At 42.3% G+C, this 20231-nt stretch overlaps 1 protein-coding gene across 3 annotated transcripts in view; it reads left to right on the top strand.

Moving 5' to 3' along the window:
* The first annotated feature begins 6329 nt into the window (after positions 1 to 6329).
* SYTL5 (synaptotagmin like 5) overlaps positions 6330 to 20231 on the top strand; it is an 80094-nt gene continuing 66192 nt past the window's right edge. For all 3 annotated transcript variants that reach the window (XR_016280205.1, XM_089511825.1, XM_089511826.1), the window contains exon 1: positions 6330 to 6447. The gene's annotated coding sequence lies outside the window, so the exon portion shown is untranslated. The remainder of the gene's footprint in view (positions 6448 to 20231) is intronic.

Consider the following 20231-nt stretch of genomic DNA (forward strand, 5'->3'; position numbering starts at 1 on the left):
AAATAGGGCTCCTCCTTCGCTGGCTCCAGGAAGAAGGAGGAGGAGGAGGAGGAGGAGGAAGAAGAGGGAGCCTCCATTTTGGGAGCTCCCTCTGCTGGCTCAAAGGCCCAAAGCAGACATCACTTGTAAGTCTGAGGCAGGCAGCAGATGAGGAATCTGTACTCAGGACAAGAGGCTACTGTCAGAACAGAACATGGAGAAACAGAATGGTTCCCAATTGGCAAAGGAGTCAGACAAAGATGCATCTTATCACCCTACTTGTTCAACTTGTATGCAGAACATATTGTAAGAAAAGCAGGCTTGGACACAGAAGAAGGAGGAATGAAAATAGGAGGAAGGTATAGCAACAATCTAAGATGACACCATACTACTAGCTGAAAACATCACAGACTTGGAACAACTACTAAGGAAGATCAAGGAGGAAAGTGCAAAGGCAGGCTTAATGTTGAACATAAAGAAAACAAAAATCATGACCACCAATGACCTTCAGAAGTTCAAGCTAGACAATGAAGAAATAGAAATAGTAAAAGAATTCCCATACCTGGGATCAAACACTGATAGAAATGGGGCTGCAGTCAGGAAATCAGAAGAAGCTTAAGAATAGGGAGGGCAGCTATGAGAGAACTAGAAAATATCCTAAAATATAAAGACATACAAAATGAGCACGCAAGTTAGAATCATACAAGCCATCGCATTACCTATTACCATGTATGGACGTGAGAGTTGGACAGTTAAGAAAGATGATAGGAGGAAAATCCATTCATTTGAGATGTGGTGCTGGAGAAGAGTGCTGAGGATCTCATGGACAGCCAAAAGGACAAACAAATGGGTCCTAGAGCAGTTCAAGCCAGAAACCTCTCAGGAAGCCAAGATGACCAAACCAAGGCTGTCGTATTTCGGACGCATCATGAGAAGGAAGGACTCACTGGAAAAGACAATAATGCTGGGAGAGGTGAAGAGAAGTAGGAATAGAGGAGGCCACATGCCAGATGGATGGACCCTATTAAGGAGGCCAGAGGTTTTATGGGGTTGCAGGAATTAAGCAGCACAGTGGAGGGCAGAGGGTCTTGAAGATGTCTCATTCATATGGTCACCATGAGTTGAGATTGACTCAAGTCAAACAAAGTTCAGTGAGGCTTAAGAGTTCTCTGGCTGAATATTCCACATACCCCTTCCTAAACTACAAATCCCAAAATGCAACAGGAGGCTGCCACAACATTTAAATTGACCCAGACCCGTTTTAAGAGTGTAAAGCAATAAGGTCATACAGTACTCGTTCTGTCTGTACAAATTCACACTGTATAGGCTTCATTCTCACCAAGTTATAAACTGGTTTACTAATAACACAGAACTCCAAATATTCCTAAAGGTTATGCATTGAATTTATAAGCCATCTGATCTGGCAATCATGCAAAAGCTAACTAAGCAAGACTGTACCTGAAAATACCTTTTAAAATGGAATTAAACAGTGATCTATAACCACAATAATAACAAGTGTCCCCAAGGGTTGTGCCCCCTTCAAGTTGTTTCTGATTTATGGCGACCCTATCACAGGTGAATTTATAAGCCATGTGATCTGGCAATCATACAAAAGCAAGACAGTACCAGAAAATACTATTTTTGATGGAATTAAACATTGATCTATAACCAGAACAATATATTACTACAGCATGGTGTAGTGGTTTTAGTGTTGGACTATGACTCTGGAGAGCAGGATTCAAATTGCAGCACAACCATGTAAACCCATGGGTGACCTTGGGTAGGTCACACTGTCTCAGCCTCAGGGGAAGACAATGGCAAAACCTTCTCTGAACAATTCTTGCCAATAAAACCCTGTGATAGGGTCACCATAAATCAGAAACAACTTGAAGGCACAACAACAACAACAACATAATGCACATATACTTAGAGTGAAGAATCAGAAAAGAACAAGAACCAGAATATAAAAAGGGTGAAGCAAGTCCCCTATAAAGACAGGATACAACATTTGGGTCTAACTCTGAAAAAACAGTTTAGGTTGCAGGGTAATGAGATTATTCAAATGGGAGGCATGTAAAATTCTATGCATGGCATGGAGAAAATGGATAGAGATTTTTTAAAATCAATTTCTCATAATGCCAAAGCCCGTAATTATCCATTAAACATGTATGGTGGGAGAATCAGAACAGAGAAAAGTATGTGCTTCTTCATGCAATGCATAGTAGTTAAATTATGGAATTTGTCACCACAAGTTATACTGATAATTGCCAACATGAACAGCTGTAAAACGAGATTAAATCAATTCAAGGAGAGTAATGCTGTGTCATTGGACGACTACATGTCATGTTGCCTGTATAGTATTACCTTCAGTACTTGGACTCACCAGGCAAGATAAATGGTCCCAAGAAAATTAGATCAGTCCTACTCTCAAAGCATAGAGGACTAGTGCCAGTACATGAGCCATCAGCTATGTCTGCAGTGAATTTCCAGAAATGAAAGAAACAGTTGTTGCAAATGGGTACAAGCATGACAGTGATCCCTGAAATATTAGGGGGGAAATACCTCCGCATGACATCAACTGAGAAGCATTGTATTAGATAATATTAAAGCAATAAAATACATATAAGTGAGTCATCTTTTGAAAAACAGGAATGAGAAACAAGTAGGACAGGCATACCTCAGTTAACAAAGCGCCTGATAAAGAAGCTCCTTTTTACAAAGTCTTTTTCAATGGAGATTGGTGGAAAAAAAATAAAAGTCATCCTTGGATGCATTTTAGAAGTAGCTTTGAAGTGATGTCTAGAAAGTTCATAATGTTTTTGTTTATTTATGCAAGGTTAACCTGACCTTTCACATGTGTATATTGTGAATTTTGAACAAACCAGTTGCTGAAACATGTTGACCTGGTCTTCTTTTTTGTGTTGTAGGAACCTCTCCCATATTCTTTCCATGTTATTCCTACCTCTGGTACGAAAGTTTATGTTCAAGAAGTAATGCCCAGAAACACTTTGTTAACTGAAGTACTGTATACCCGTGCTTTTATAGTATTGAAGATGCTGCTTATTATTTCTTCTCCAGATGGGAAATAATCTCATTGAAAATGTAGAAAAATGTTGGAACCATTATCCTTTATTATGCAAGTTACATGTCAAGAAGAGTGATACACAGTAACAATGAAAATCCCAGTATGCAATCCATTTCAATTATACTTTAAAATCTGCAAACGCAATTGCTTTTCTGTATTCAGTCTTTGTATTGTTGTTTTCCAGATACAGTGCTTCAACAAAACAGTGCTTCAACAATACTCAGGCATTATATTAAGTTCATTCCAAATTCAATAAACTGCTATTTGGAGATGCAGAAAAATAATTCCAATAGTGTTCAAGCAAATTGTAGCCCACAATAGGCAGTGCTATCATAACATCCCTAAAATCAAGAGTTTCTTTACTCTTCATAGGCTTTGAGCAAGTTCTCAGTGCGTCTAGTCTAGTGCTTTTTGTGGAGTGATCAATACTATCCCTTTTGAAAGATACATATGATGGCCAGAATGCTGTTGGGGCATTGCCTGTTCATAAGCGAACTTGCATCTGGGAAACAGAATTGCGAAGATGCCCAATGTTCATATCCCATAGAGGGCTGCTGTAACTACTTAGCAGAGCCAGCAAAGGGACAGATACACAACAGGACCTGTCAGAGAGGCCATGGGCTCAGGCCACACAGCCATATAAAGCTTACTTAGTGGCTGTGGAGCCATGTTGGAATGGGTCTGGTGAGTTGCGAGGGGTGGCGGGTAAGCAGGTGTTGGAGGATGTTTATGGGATTCAAGGTTGTTTAGCTACTTGGGACTGAGTGGGAAAGTATGCAGGCCTCTGGGAGGGGACAATGAGTTGCAGGGAGTTCTTAAAAGTAAAACCTAAATTGTAGTCTGAGATCTGGCAATGAACTTGCTACTATGCTGAACCTAATTTTTAATAAATCTTTCCTGGATTTATCCATGAAGTCTAAGACATAGCCTGGAAAATCAATATGCAAAGGGATCTTGTACAGCCTTTGAAACTAACTGAGGGAAAGAACCTGGTAGTGTGAGCATTCATAGACTTAAGCCTACTTCCTAGATGCATGAGGTGGAGTGGAGAGTCCAGGAATAGAACTACAGTCCACTCCAATTCATGTATCCAGAAAGTAGGCTCAAGTCTACAAACGCTCATGCTACCAGCTTCTTTTTCTCGGTCTCAAAGGTGCTACAAGATTCATTTACATCCATTAAGTCTGTAGAAACAGAGCATCACAGGATAAAAGTGAACTGTGACCAATGTGTTATGGTCCCCGATGTGCGTCAAGCCCCACATTGCACACCAGGCGCGCTCAATGCATATCAGGCACTCTTGCCTGTGCCCCATTACACAGCTGTGAAATTCAGTAACTGGGTTTCTTAGTGGCTTTGCTACTTAGTTAAGTGCACACAAATTTACATTGAATGAAAGGTCATACAGGATTCCTGCCACTGTTTATTTATATAGTTTCACAGATATAACAAGAAGAAAGAAACTTATGACAAATCCCAAAGGCTTATAGTCTAAAAAGAGACTGAGGGAGATAATATAGGAAATGAACATGAACATATATTACATGAACAGTTGTGTGGAAACCACACTTAGCTATTGTGCCCAATTGCACATTCATTGTCATATAAATCAGATATTCTCCCAATTTTATAAAGGCGATTTATCTCTGAGCAGAGTCCATGTGAGTGGAAGTTGCAGCAAAATCATGGTTGATGGGGCAGATTGTCCCATTCTACTCTTCACCCTTCCAGGACAAAGAGGGGAATGCCTGCCAAAAACTATATGCAGATATCCACTTGGGCCACTGATGCGTTTTTCTAGCTGTGTGCATTCTTAACAAATAGCTCTCACATGTCTGGAAGGATGATAAAATGGATGAATAAATGTACCTTTATAGACATACATCTGGTTTTCCATGCTAGAATAAAGCCATCCCTCTGTTTGTGTGGACTTTGAATCTGTGTCCCTTGATTATGTGCAAAGGAAAACGGAGGGACATAAAATAGGGCACACGCCTCTGGTGTGTGCCTGAGGGTGCTGGCAGGGATGTGCTGCCATTCAAGCCAATGGGTATTGAATATTGGCGGATTTCCATGGGGGGGGGGGGTCTGGAACGTATCCCCCATGAAAACAGAGGGGCGACTGTATTTGCTATGTGGTCACAAAGTAACAAATCCATTTACTCTACAAAGTGTGGTGCACTCCTCAAATGGTATGAAACAGAGGATGAAGAATTCTAAACTATTGTAGTAAAAACATGCAGAGGTAGCTGTATTGGCCATTTAACAAATCCAAACAAAAATCCATCAGTGATACCTTTATTGGCCAACCAAAATGCACAATATACTTGCAAGCCTTCAAAGCTCCATGGGCTTCTTCATCAGGCAAGATGTTACAAACCAAACAGGAGGGGGGGAAAAAGCAATGGGAGATGTTAGATGCCTGCATGTTGTTTCAGTCCTTAGTAAAGATGTTATGCTGGGGAGGATATCTTTTGCAGGCAGGCTCCTCCACCTTCTGGCCGTGGGGCAATAGGGAGATTTTCAAAGTCCAGGAAATGCAAACGGACTTTACATTCCCTGGCCTTTGAAAATCTCCCTATTGCTGCATGGCCAAGAGGAGGAGGAGGAGCCTGCCTGCAAAAGATATCCTCCCCAGCATAACATCTTTACTAAGGACTGAAACAACATGCAGGCATCTGACTTTGGTATGTGACATCTTGCCTGATGAAGAAGCCCATGGAGCTTCGAAAGCTTGCCACGAGTATATTGTGCATTTCGGTTGGCCAATAAAGGCAAGAAAATACAACCCTGGTTTGCTAATGTTGGGGTATTGAAAGTGGGAGTCTGATGGAAGATTTCCATGTGCCCCCTGTCCATTGGTTTATAAAGTAGAATAGGGGGAAAAAAACCACCTATTGCATACATGGGGTTTAGGGGAGGCAAGCCATTGCGTTCCCCTGAGGCTGAGAGAGTGTGACTTCTTCTTACCCAAGTGGGTGGCATTAGTCTAGAGGGGAGTTGAACCCTGTCTCCAGAGCCCTATAGTCCAACACTCAAACCACTAGGCCACCCTGCCTGAGACGCCCTCCTAATCCTGCATCCTTTCTTCCATGCCTAGAAAAACACCTTTTCTCTGCAGGAGCCTTTTTCCTCCTCTACAGCGCTGCCCAGGCGGGCCACTAGGAGGCGCTGGAAGGCGGTGGCAGGCGGCAGGAGCCGGGGTCTGTCTGTCTCAGCCTTGCCCTCCCAGGCTGCAGTGCCTGCCTGCCTGCCTGCCCTCCGCGTGGGCTGCTCCACTTCCACGCAGAACAGAAGCCAAGCACAGGCAGGGATCCTGGCGAAGGAGGCACCCAGAGCAGAGCCCCGCTGGGCGGCCGGAGCAGGCAGCAAGCACCTGGCAGGTAAGAGGGGAGGGGAGAGGGAGGGAGGGGGAGAGGGGGGAACCACCTGTCCTCCTTTTCCAGGACACGTCCTCCGTTTCGCTCCCTTCCGCCCAGGAGGCATTCCAAAAGGTCCTCTGTTTGGAGCATGGAGTTTAGCTTTCTAGGAGGGCTTCTATCTTTCGTCTAGCCATCTCCATTGGGCTCGAATGTCCTCCATTCAGGGGGGAACCAAACACGTCCTCCTTTTCCAGGACGTGGTTATCCCAGGAGGGGATCATTCTAGGTGATTCCATTACCTTCTGTTCGGGAGGAATGCCAAAGGTCCTTCATGCTGAGCCTGACTGAGAAGCATGGAAGTCTATTTCTAGGAGTGTGTGTGTTTAAAGCTTTTCTTTGGTCATGTCCTCCATTCTTTTTTCCTAGAAGGTCCTCCATTTGGCGGTGCTGGTCCTCCTTGGCAGTGAGGACACCCTGAGAGAGAAAAAATGAGAGAAAGAGAGACTGGCTGCATCCACACTGGAGAAGTAACCCGGTTTGGCACCGCTTTAACTCTTTCTGGCTCAAGGCTTTGGAATTCTGGGAGTTGGAGTTTGTTGTGGGCCCAGGCCCACAACAAACTCCAACTCCCAGAATTCCATAGCCTTGAGCCAGAAAGAGTTAAAGCGACCAGGTTACTTCTCCAGTGTGGATGCAGACACTGAGAGGACTTTCAGGAGGACTGTTAGAAGCAATTTCCCGCCTCAGCCAAAAAGGGTGGTCAGAGCAGCTGCTTTGCAAACCAGCCTTGGCACTGGGAGCCCAGAGGCACAATTTGGGAGCTGAGGGAAAAGATGTTGCCTGAGGTGGGCACAGGGGGAGAGTGGTGGCGGCACTCCTTCCTTTTATTTCCCAGTGCCATTCCTCTTCCCCTTGGAGGCAAGGTAGGACTGGGGAGCAGGAGAGGGGTCAAGGTGGAGAAAGAGGGGAGGAGAGGACCCTCTTCCAAGACCTCCTGCCCTCCACTGCTCTGCTCAGCTCCTGCAGATTCTGGGCTTTGGTGTGTGTATGGAGTTTATCACACTGGGGCTGCTTTGGGCATTGAATGGAGATTGAAGCGCATTGAAAGCATCCCGCAAATGAAGCGGAAATGGCAAGCCATGGCGCGGATTATTACCACATGCAATTTCACAAAGAAAGCGACATTGGAAATTCATTGTCGCCAAAATCCCAAAAGTAAAAATGCTCCTTTGTGACCACTTTAATGTTGTGTGAAATCGTTACACGATTTTTCCAAGATATTCACAGGATAAATTCCAAATCGCCTTCATGTGATAAATTCTTAGGTCTCACCAACAGCACACTGGATGTGTGTCACCAACAGTGCTGCGCTGCACTGCACCTTCTGGGGAGGGAAGGAGGCAGCTTGTTGCCTTTCTGGACAAGTGGGAACCCAGAGGAGGAGGCAGCTGGAGGTAGGGAGTTTTGCTTGCTCACCTCCACCTTTGAAATTGGAGTTTGCACAAGTTGATTTCAGGCTGGGAGAAAAAAGAGGATGTCCTTTGGGTAACTGAGCAAGTAAGTATTGGATCTATTCATGTGCAAGTCTAGAAATAGTAGTCCAAAAAGAAAAAGGAACCCCATACTTGAGTCCATGGGTCAATATAAATACTGTACATTTAACTCTTATTTTTAAAAACAGGGAGCCAGACGTTCAAAAAAAATTTCTGCTGCTCCTGAGAATAGGTCACGGAACAATGGATGCTACAGGAAAAGAGATCCTACCTAAATATTAGAAGGAACTTTCTTACAGTAAAAGCTGTTTGATAGTGGATCACACTCCCTCGGAGGGTGGAGGAGTCACCTTCTTTGGAGGTTTTTAAACAGAGGTGGATCAGCATCTGTCAGGGATGCTTTGATTGTGTATTCCTGCATGACAGGGGGTTAGAACTGATGGGCCTTGGTGTCTCTTAGAACTCTATACGATTCAATGAAACTTTGGTCATCCAGATGTTTGGTTGTTATCTCCCAGAAGTCCTAAGCAGCTTGGCCAAAGTCACGAATACTGGGAGCTGAAGTCCAAAACACTCGGAGAATCAAAGTCTGGGAACCACTGCCCTAGTATGATAGAATCAGAGATGCATCCATTTGGAAAAGACCCCAAGGACCATCCAATCCTACCCTCTGCCATGCAGGAACACACAACCAAAGCACTCCTGACAGATGGTCATCCATCTTCTGCTTAAAAACCTCCAAAGAAGGTGACAAGCAAGAGAGTAATCTGTCCTGGAAGCACTGACCCCATCCCCACTCAAGGCTCATTCCAATTGGCAGTGTAACTCAATTTCTCATTCGGCTTTGCTCTGTGTCAGAAATCGATTCCAAAACATTCCTCGTTCCTACAATAAAACAAGATTTTTTTCTTACCCCAATGCAAGTGGGGTTTTTGGGCACGATTCCCATCCCCATTTGCCCCGCTTCCAAATGTCAGTCATCATGGCAGGAGGAGGAAGGAAGGAAGAGACCGAGAAGAACAAAGCACATGGATCACATGTGTCTGTCTATCTATCTATCTAGTCATGTGTGTGTGTGTCTGTGGTCCATTCACAGCAAGGCAGCATTTCCAAACCAAGAGAAGAGAGAGAATGAAACCACTACCCAGCCTCACACCACACACAGACACACACCCTGAGGCCCAATTTCCTAGGGGCCCAGAGCCCATCCTGGGGCTCCCCACCTATCTTGCTGCCATACCCGGTTTGGGGGGTTTTGTTCCTGGGAAGAGGCAGCTGCCTCCCACCAAACACCTGCGGGGAGCTTCGAGAGAGGGGGAAAGCAGGAGGAGGGTAAGACGAGGGAGAAAGCCCAGGGTGCTGCTGGGGATCCCCCACCTGCCATCCTCTTCCTCCCCATGCCTGGCCCCGTCCCAACTCACCAGAGAAGCCCAGAATGGCTCCTTGCGGGGCTGCTTCTCCCACCACACACACTGCAGAAGGAAGATGGCAAGATCCAGCATCCCATCCCTGGGCACGCCAGCACAACAATTCAACCACACCTCACACCAGCCCTGTGCTCCCTTGGCCTGGGAGTCCTTCCTTCTTCCACGGCTCTGCCACCCAGGTGGAAGGGGGGCGCCTCCCCAATCAGGTCCCCACAGCAGGCAGCGGCAGTGGGGCCCACTCCTGATGCTTTGGCGGCTTCTTCTTCGTCTTCTTCTTCTTCCCTTGGTGCACACATCAAAAGGCACCTTCGTCTCCTCAGGCACTCCAGGCTGCACAGCTGAGAACCTGCACCAGGCACCTGGGAAGGAAGGAAGGAAGGAAGGAAGGAAGGAAGGAAGGAAGGAAAGCCTCTGTCAGCCATCCAGGAAGGCAGGAAGGGACCTGGGAAGAGGAGGAGGACGGGGGACACAGCAGCACGTTTTTTTAAAAAAAAATCCAATTAATCAATGAATCGGTAGAGTGGCTTAGCAACTGCTTGCTTTTGCAAGTAGTTGCTAACCCATTCTATTGATTCATAGATTAACTGGATTAAAAAAAAGGCAGATGTCACACCAACAACAAAGGCAGCACTGGGAGAGTGTGACATCTCCAAAAATCTGGGGAGGGATGGTAAACACACACCCCTCTGCCATTTGCCCCTCCCCTCAGAAAGAATAGATTCTGATCTGGGGTCCCACTTATTGGACATGCTTCAGAATCAATTCTTCTGAAAAGAACCGCAAAAAACTACTATCAGGAAAACCCAGGTTTTTTGCATTTTCCCTGCTTTATCCCAATTGAAATTGATCGAATAAGGATCAGAATCAGTTTCAAGTGGGAACGAGAGTCATATACCCCAATCAGCATTTCGCTGCAAATTGTAGTGGGAATGAACCCTCACTCATACATCCAGCTTTTAGGGGGATCACAAGTAGTTAAACCTGATGGGATTTTGCAAGTTCTTTGGGATTGTTTTCCTTTGTTTCATCCTTTAGATTCTTTGTTATATGCTCCTGAGTTTTACCTTCTGCTTATCCATGGGTTATATCAAAATCCATCATTTTGTCCCCAGAGCCTGCCCTTGGTTTATATACAAGGTTGACTTATAGTTGAGTACATACAGTAATCAGATAAGAGATCTTGGATGTTGAACATCACATTGGCAGAGAGTAAGAAGAGGAGAGGCTTGAGATTTGTTTCTCCAAAGGATTTTCTCCTAGGCAAGTGTCTTTCCTGACTTGGCCATCAGAGGCGAGATGATGTTAACACCCTCCGAGTCTTTTTGGGGCTAACTTGTTTGAATCCTGCAGAGCAGCAGCTGTTGTTAGCTGCCGTCATGGCAACTCCAGGAGTGAGACACTTCCAAGACTCCCTGGCCTCCACTACTTTGTTCGGGTCCTGCAGGTTATGGGCTGGATCCTCCTCGATTGAGTCTATCCATCTGATATGTAATTTTCCTCTTTTTCTACTGCCCTCCACCTTTCCTAGCATTATTGTATTTTCTAGTGAGGTCTGCCTTCTCACGATGTGGCCTAAGTAAAACAGCCTCAATTTTGCCTTCCTGGTTTCTAGGGAGAGTTTGCTTTTTACATGCTGTAGTTTGGAGTCTGGCTGAGGCAAGGATGGAAGATAGGGTGGTGATGGGAGTCCTATATACTTGTTGCCGTCTTGGTGTTAAGAGTATGTGGGTTATATATGTACCAAACTGTTTACTTAAAAACACCTACAGCACCTGCTATTCACCGATGATCTCATATCCAAATACTAACCACAGCTGACCCTGCTCAGCTTCTAGGAACAGGGGTTTTTGTGCCTTTAGGGTATTTAGGCTGTTACAATACCCATATATACCCTTCGTGGAATTAGAATGGAAAGAAATCCCAAGCTCAGACTCTTGCCAGCATAGGAATCTTCAACTCAGACATTACTGACAGGTGGCCATTTAACCTCCATCACCTTCTGAGGAAAGCTGCTCCCCTGTTGAGCAGATCTCACTGTAAGGTATATGCATCTTCCTAATAGGATTCTACACATTTTGACTAGGTTGGCAGACCAGCATCAATTTCCACTAACTAACTGTTAAATCAGTCTCACCATTCTAGTGCAACATTGTATGACCATATCAACATGGATATTGTCTAATAAAACTATGTAATTTATAGCACTGCCTATTCAGAAACAGGTCCTGTTGATGTGCCTGAGACTTATTCTTTGCTCTGCATAGAGTTAAGTGTGGAAACTTGGCCAGTAAGATGCTTATATTTTCTGTCTAAGAAATGTTGTTACAGACATGCAGGTAGCATAACAATTTTCCTACTTAAAAAGGAATTCTGTGGTTAGTTGACTTTGAAATCCTAATCTCCTAGATGAAAGTGTAATGACACATTGGATTATATTAGCGCATGGCTGAATTATATTTTATAGGAATCTTATTAACAGTTTAATTTCTCATTATTCCTCATTGCTGAAAGGAGAGCTTCAGTGAGTAAGAATGATGGCTTGGTATGTGAATGATGCAAAACTGAACACAAAGTGATTAGAAGCTCTATTACAAGCAAGAGGATAAGGGATGTGATGTGAAACAAGGGAGGTGAGAATGTTCAGACAAAAGAGTTATTATGGATAGTGAACATCAAAGATACCTGAAAGAATTCACTTGGATGTATAGATTGGCTATATCTCTTCTGGTATTTATTTATTTTTATATTGACAAACTTTGAAGAAATTGAGTTTTAACAAATGGCCTTTTAGTTCATTTGGAGAATCCTGTGCAGATGTAATCTTAATCTGATAAAATCTGAAAAATTGATTTCTCCCATTAGCCATTGAAAATATGGAATATATATATTCTTGTTGGATCTTGTAATGCCTTATCAATTGTATTTAAGAGCCAAAGTATCTTGGATGTTAAAGCTGGTCTCAGAAGAGATACCCAGTCATGCCAAAACCAAAAGGCACATGTATCTTTTATTTTTTGCCTTTGAATAGCAGACCACCATATAATAAATGCTGGAGGATCTTCCCAGTTGGCATCATGGGATAGCATGGTGCTTATCAAGAAACACAGTTCCGAACTTTTCTTGTCTGCTAATACAAACAGCTGTACAGTTGATCAAGTTCATCCAAACCATGTATTCCTGTGTAGGTCATTAATAAACCTCAGTGTAGTTTTATAGATCAGGATAAAGATACGAACAGGGAAAAGCAGGAACATACAGCTAGTAGCCCAGTTCCATGCTAGGAGTTGTCCATTGTGTTCAGTAGAGTGTAATCCCATGTAAATGTGTACAGGATGCAGTTTGATGGGCACAATTAAATTGTACAAATGTATTTCTATGAGGAAAGTCATTTATTTTCTCATAAAGAGTTAGCATCCTGAATGCATGGATAAAGTATGAGATGGGGTGGGATTGGTAATGAGTAATTCCCTAGCTTTTCAGCTGTATCCCCCAGTCACTGGAGTGTATAACAAACATTCACTCATAGCTGAGGTGTCTGCTAAACCTAATCCCTGCTTCTTATGACCAAAGTCATTGAGATGCAAACTCGGTAACTCATTTGTTGAGTTAGAATGTGATATATATGTAGCAGAGTGTTAGAAAGAGAAATAAAATCTCCTATGATCTCTCTCTCTCTGTCTCTCTTTCTGTTAATTGCCCTTGAGTCAGCCCCACCTCATTGTGACCCTGTGGACAAGACATCTCCAAGACCCACTGATCTCCACCGCTCTGCTTAGGTCCTGTAAATTCAAGCTCATGTCCTCCCTCATGCCTCTACCTTTCCTAGCTTTATTGTCTTTCCTAATGAGTCATGCCTTCTCATGATGTGGCCAAAGTACGTCAGCCTCACCTTGGCTTCCAGGGAGAATTCAGGCCTGATCTGATCAAGGACCCATTTGTTTTTTGTTTTTTGTTTTTACTTTCCACGGTACCCTCAGCACCCTTCTCTAGCAGCACATCCGAAATGAGTTTTTTTCTGCTGGCTTTCTTCACTGTCCAGCTTTCACATTTATTATACATAGTAATGGGAAATACAATGGTTAGTACTCTGAAAGTAGAAGCAGCTGGAGTATGATCGGCTGTAAGGGGGAAAAACCCTTCACACCTGACTGCTTCTAGATTGTATTTGATTAGCACATCGCCAATGTGTATTCATTTTATAATACATGCATGCACTCCCTACCCTGTGTAGTAAATGCATGCTATATGGCTGCAATATACAATAAAATGTAAAGGTTGCACTGGGATTAGTAAGTGTTAGCTGAACTTGTGTAAGCAAGTTTGTGTCTTTAGTTTTGAAGGAATGGGGGAGGGAGAAACAATAAAAAGCAGGTTTCATAGAGAGTATGCTTTAGAAATATACTTGCAGCAACCTCCATTCCTGCTTGACTGAATTCTCCCGAACAGAGAAGGCTACAGAACTGCAGTCCAGGGAGTGATGTCAGCAGAGAGCATGACTCATGGTGTCTGAAAAGGAAGAAGATAAACCCATTGGGGCTCTTGGGACGCAAAGCAGAACTTGTATGAGCAAGGTGTAGATCTGATTAAGTTGTGCTTGAGGTTTATAGCTATGACTCTAACCTTGGGAATACAATGTATCTAAGGTGACATTCACAAAGTTTCCTAAGGAACCAAAATGGTTAGAATATGACAGGACAGGAAGAAAGCAAATAAGTGCTCCAGCCCAAACTAGCTGCATGAATATTAAAACAAACATTTGGTTGGGGGGGGGGGATATGTAGAGAGATTTTGTAGCACCTTTGAGACTAACTGAAAGAAAGTTGGAAGCATGAGCTTTCATAGTCTTAAGTCTACTTCCTGAGATGGATTTGGTGGAGTGGAAAGCCAGGGACAGACTTATCTATGCCACTGGTGTGTGAGAATGTCAGCTCAAATTCAAAATCAATTCAAATTCAAATATAAAGGATTTTGAATTTGAATTGATATTCTCACACATAGAATCATAGAATCGTTGAATTGGATGAGACCACAAGGGCCATCCAGTCCAACCCCCTGCCATGTAGGAAGCCTCAATCAAAGCATCCCTGACAGATGGCCGTCCAGCTTCTGTCTAAAGACCTCCAAGGAGGGAGACTCCACTACACTTTGAGGGAGTTTGTTCCACTGTTGAACAGCCCTTACTGTCAGGAAGTTCCTCCTAATGTTGTGGTGGAATCTCTTTTCCTGTAGCTTGCATCCATTGTTCCGGGTCCTAGTCTCTGGAGCAGCAGAAAACAAGATTGCTTCCTCCTCAATATGACATCCCTTCAAATATTTAAACAGGGCTATCATATCACCTCTTAACCTTCTCTTCTCCAGGCTAAACATCCTCAGCTCCCTAAGTCGTTCCTCATAAGACATAGGTTCCAGACACTTCACCATTTTAGTCGCCCTCCTTTGGACACGCTCCAGTTTCTCAACATCCTTTTTAAATTGTGATGCCCAGAACTGGACACAATATTCCAGGTGGGGCCTGACCAGAGCAGAATACAGTGGCACTATTACTTCTCTTGATCTAGATATTATACTTTTATTGATGCAGCCTAACATTGCATTGGCCTTTTTAGCTGCTGCATCACACTGTTGACTTGTGATCTACTTGGACTCCTAGATCCCTTTCACACGTAGCTTCATTCAGCCAGGTATCCTCCATCCTATATCTGTGCATTTCATTTTTGCGCCCTAAGTGCAGTACCTTACATTTCTCCCTGTTGAAGTTCATTTTGTTAGCTTTGGCCCAGCTTTCTAGTCTATTCAGATCATTTTGAATTTTGATCCTGTCCTCTCGTGCATTCTGCCCAACAAGGTGCATTCTCCCCAATGGTGTTTTTGTGACTTTGGTGTAGTGGTTTTGAGTGTTGGCCTATGATTCTGGAGACCACAGTTCGAATCCCAGCTTGGCCATGTAAACCAACTGGGTGATCTTGGACAAGTCATAATCTCTTAGCCTCAGAGAATGGCAATGGCAAACCCCCTCTGAAGAAACTTGCCAAGAAAAACCCATGATAGCTTCGCCTTAGTTTTGTTATACGTTAGAAACAACGTGAAGACACACAGCAACAACCCTTCACATTCCACAGATTTGACCCTTTTCTGCCCCTTTTCAAAAGGAAAATAGTCTCTCCTAGAGTTTTCTAGAGGACCAATGCACCCTTTAAAAAGAATGCTGGTTCTGCATTATCAACATAAAAATCTAGCCTTTTTCAAAATCAGAAGTTGACTTTGCAGTTACTGTTAGTTTGAGGAGCCTTTTGGTAATTTATGTAGTACCCAGAGTGTCTTGGGACTGAAAAATGTTCCTAGACTTACCACCACTACTTATCCGTAGTTGTAAAATTTAGGGGCAAAGGTAGTGAAAGGCAGAAGCTTAAAATTATTGTTTCTTCATATATACCCCTGTACCCCTGTCTATTCCTGTTTGATATTGTTTTCTCCTCATAAGAGTTCTGTACAAAAGACTGAGAAACTGCAATCTAGAGAATGCTGTACGCAGAGAGTATGAGTCATGGAGTTTGATTAGGAAGACAATAACAGTGGCTGGCTTCTGAACAAATTTAGAGCTGGTGTAAGCAAGATATAGGTCTGAATTCCACTTGATGGTAATGGATTTGACTTCACAGGCTTATTCTGGCTGTGGCTTCTCTTTGCAGTCTTCTCTGTCACAGTCTAACATATTTGAATAGAAGTGTGGAAAGCAGCTGCAGACATCATCAACCATCATTAGAACCCATGGGCAACTTTGTGTGCACATATGGTGTGTATGGAAATAAGGTAATTAACTCTCTTGCCACTTGCCATTTTTCTGCTCCAAAACACTTCATAAGCTGATGTAGAATTCTTATCCATAGGATTGTATAAAATACAGTTAACTTCTCATTAACACAACCTAAAGAAACAACAACAACAACAAGATTTTAAAAAATCCACGGATTCAACCATCCACGGCTTGAAAAATATTCAAAAATAATATAAATTCCAAAAACAAACCTTGTTTTTGCCATTTTATAGAAGTGACACCATTTCATTATGCCACTGTATTTAATGGGACTTGAGCATTCATGGATTTTGGTATCCACAGGGAGGTTGTGGAACCAAACTCCAGTGGATACCAAGTGCCCACTATACTTCTAATTTTTCAAGTTCATCAATAGCCTTTTTAGTGTGTTTTTTCCTGTGAAGTACTGCTAGACTTTATAAAATGGGAATTCAGATGCCCATATGCGGCTACACTGTCTCCTTAAAACTGCATTTGGAAGATCATTCTATCTGAAAGCAGTCCATCTGCCATCCAGTTCTTTGTGTAATAGTGTTATTAATGCTTGCAGGGTGACAGAACTTGTCCTATTGCTACAATGCAGTAAACTGCTGATAGAACCACTTAAAAATGCAATCCAAAACTGTTAGGAGCTGGCACTCTACCAGTGAGGGGTAGAAACACAACATGTCAGTGGAACAATTTATTCATGTTTTCAAGCTACGCTTCATTCAAATTATTAAGGAGGAGTGCAATTTTATGTTAAAGCAACATAACTGAATAAAAATACTTTTTTATTGTATTTTTTCAGTGTGTACTGAAAAATACACACTTTTTCAGTTACTTTCTTCCTGTTTTTTCCTCATGTAGTTTGGCCATTGCCTCGATCAGTGATAGAAATAAATTGTGAAAATATGAATTCTTATTTCCCCTCCACCTCTTTTTAGCATAATTCTAGAGTTTTGTGAATTTCACCAGATGGCACTGTTACATGTCCTGAACAGTCAGATTTTTCTCTTAGCAAATGCCTTGTTGTTACTGAACAGATCTGTTTTTGTTTTGTTTAAATTAAAAAATGGGAACTTTCAGCAGTTGTGAAGTTTGCTTTATTCCATTGTAAAGTTTAGGAAGTCAGTTTCTGACTGCAAACTCCATCTTGAAATATGGATTAGAATCATGTTTGCTGAAAGTTACTGCTCTTACCTTAGTAAAACAGATTCATATAGTGGTCCTTTAGATTAGCAAATGGTCACAGATACTTTCTGTGTTGTAGTCTAAGTGTGGACAGTTTTTGGGCATCAAAATATTTAATGGACTATCATTTCTCATTATCCCTCTCCATTGCTTCTGCTGGCTAACATTGGGATATTGTAAGGCAGCTTTATGGCATCATAATTATTGAACAAGATGCTGTCCATATTCTTTATATTATTTGCCTTGTTTCTCTGAAGTCATGGTTTCCTCATGGTTGGTTAGTTTGTTTATTTAATATCCCACCCTTTCTTAAACCAAGGTGGCTTGAAGCATGGATCAAAACAGAATAAAATAGCTCAAACAAAAAGTTACGAACAGTTAAGAATAGTTAAACTGTCATACAAAAACAATTTAATAGCATTTTAACTTTAAAACTTTTAAATTTAACAGTTGAAGAAAAGTACAATATAAAGAAGTATAGCAGCTTCTTCACGTTGTCTGTTTATGCTTTAAGACTGCAAATATATGGCACAATGATTTATTATTAATAGTCTAACCCCATATTTGAAACAATTTATATTAAAGCTTTTTAAAAGGTCATATTGAACATGTAGACCATGCTACTGAATCATTTAAATCTAATAAATTCTGTGCAGAGACATGGTTCATTAGCATTATTCTGGCATGCTTAAAGGCCAATAATTCCAGCAAGATAACTTGCTTTTCCTTGTCTGATTATTAATCAAGCAAACATCTGGCAGAAAAATGTGCATTTGTTTTCATCCATGATTTGTTTCTGGCATTTTAAGCCCCACGTTTTAAAATTCCCCCTCCCAAAGACTAGTGGCTGATCTTTTCTTCATAATTGTAAGCTATTGAAAATGAGGTTCTGGCATCACATCCAGAACAACAGGGAAGATGGTTGAAAAATACTGCACAGGGATGAGAAAAACACCTTCAAATATGTTTTTTCCATATATTTGTATGGGTGTTTTGACCACTTGGGATTCCTTCTTTCCATCCTTTTAAAATGTTGTGTTCTGAAGATGACTACCAGATATTTTATACATTTTAAAATCACCTGTAAGAGTTGGTGTTTTTGGACTGCAGGATTTAAGTATAGTGGACTTCACTGTGTTGATGGTGGAATGCTTGTTGATGATCTAACATTTTTCCAGTGACAAGGGTGAGACTATACCGAGCAGTTGTGGCCCTCCAGATGTTGTTGGACCCAAACCCCAACATTTCTCACCAGTGACTAAGAATGGCAGGAACTCCAGTCAAATAACATCTGGAATGCCACAGTTTGCTTATCCCTCCTGTGTCCTATTATGATATCAGATATTTTGTAATTGGATTTATACACCACTAAAAGACTGTGGTGTAATGTAATGTAATGTAATGAAAAATGCCAACTACAGAAACTAGCAGAAACAAAAACCAACAAAGACTTGAAACAATTACTGGAAAAGGTCAAGGAGAAAAGTACCAGGGTAGGCTTGAGGTTGTACATTAAGAAAACAAAAATAATTATCCTAAAAGATCTACGGCAATTCATCTTACATAATGAAAAAACTGAAATAGTCAAAGACCCCATACCTTGGATCAAATATTGCTAAGAATGGAGACTGCAGTCAAGAAATTAGAAGAAGACTAGGGATGGGAAGGGCAGCTATGAAAGAACTGGACAAAATCCTAAAGTGTAAAGAGCTCTAAAGTATTAATCGTCCAAACCATTGTATTCCCCATGACCATGTACAGATGTGAGAGCTGGATTGCGAAGAAAGCCGATAGAAAGAAAATCAGCTCATTTGAGATGTGGTACAGAAGATTGCTGAGGATACTGTGGATAGCCAAGAAGACTAACAAGTTTTTAGGAAAAGATCATGCCTGATTTCTCCCTGGAAGTCAGGATCACTAAATTGGTCTCATCATAAGAAGGCAAGAACTGCTATAAAAAGTCTGATATGTTGCGGGAGGGATTCTGAACATATCAGTCTTTTTTTCCAAAAGGGGCCTTGGACAGAGGAAAGGAAGTTGCGTGTGCCATACCTAGACGCATGGCCCTTCATTCTCAGGTGATCACTCTCTTCATTTCTTCTTGTATGTGGGCCCTTGCCCTTGCTGTTCTGTTTGCAATAGCAGAGTTGTTGAATTCTTGATTGGCCTCTGCAGTCCTGAGGGATATAATTCATTAGGTTTATGAGAAGTCAAGAGCCACTCCTATGTGGGACTGTCATTAGGAGGTGCAGAGGTGAAGTTAGCTGGGGGGCAAAATGAGAACATTGATCCATAAATAAGATTTCTGCATCCTATGAAATTTTTCTATTATCAAATCTCTGATATTGCAGAGAGTAAGACGCTGAAAATCATTCGTGCATAGAACTCTTTATTTGCTGTGTTCACTTTCCCTTGGAAACTGAATTTCTAAATGCTTAACTTGCAGCTTCAAGTTACTGCAATGCTAGAAATTTGGGGGATGAATTAAAATTTCTTGAGGGGCAGATTCCCATGGGGCAATGCCTCATTTTGTCCCTGCCTCCCCCCCCAAATTGCTACATCCCAGGGGATCCTGAAATGTCCAAGGCCATTGAGTGCCTCCCAGCTCCACTCATGTTATTTTTGTTGGTAATTGTTAGATGCTCCTTTCCACCAACTGGCATTGCTGGCCCAAGGATGTAGCCAGGATTTTGGAAAGTGGGGAGGTCTAGACTAGACTAAGTGCTACCATTATAATGGGGCTTGGGCATGGTGGCACAGCAGTGCACACCATTCATTGTATCTAATGAAAGGGGGACCCCCACCCCCACCCCGGCTACGTCCCTGGCTGGCCAAACATTCATGCTTACGTTCAGGATATATAAGACATGCCACAAAGAGCCAAAACACTAGAGTGTT

This window comes from Sceloporus occidentalis, unplaced genomic scaffold (assembly GCF_023333645.1).
Source record: "Sceloporus occidentalis isolate IW3139 unplaced genomic scaffold, rSceOcc1.0.p SCAF_2, whole genome shotgun sequence".
NCBI lineage: Eukaryota > Metazoa > Chordata > Lepidosauria > Squamata > Phrynosomatidae > Sceloporus > Sceloporus occidentalis.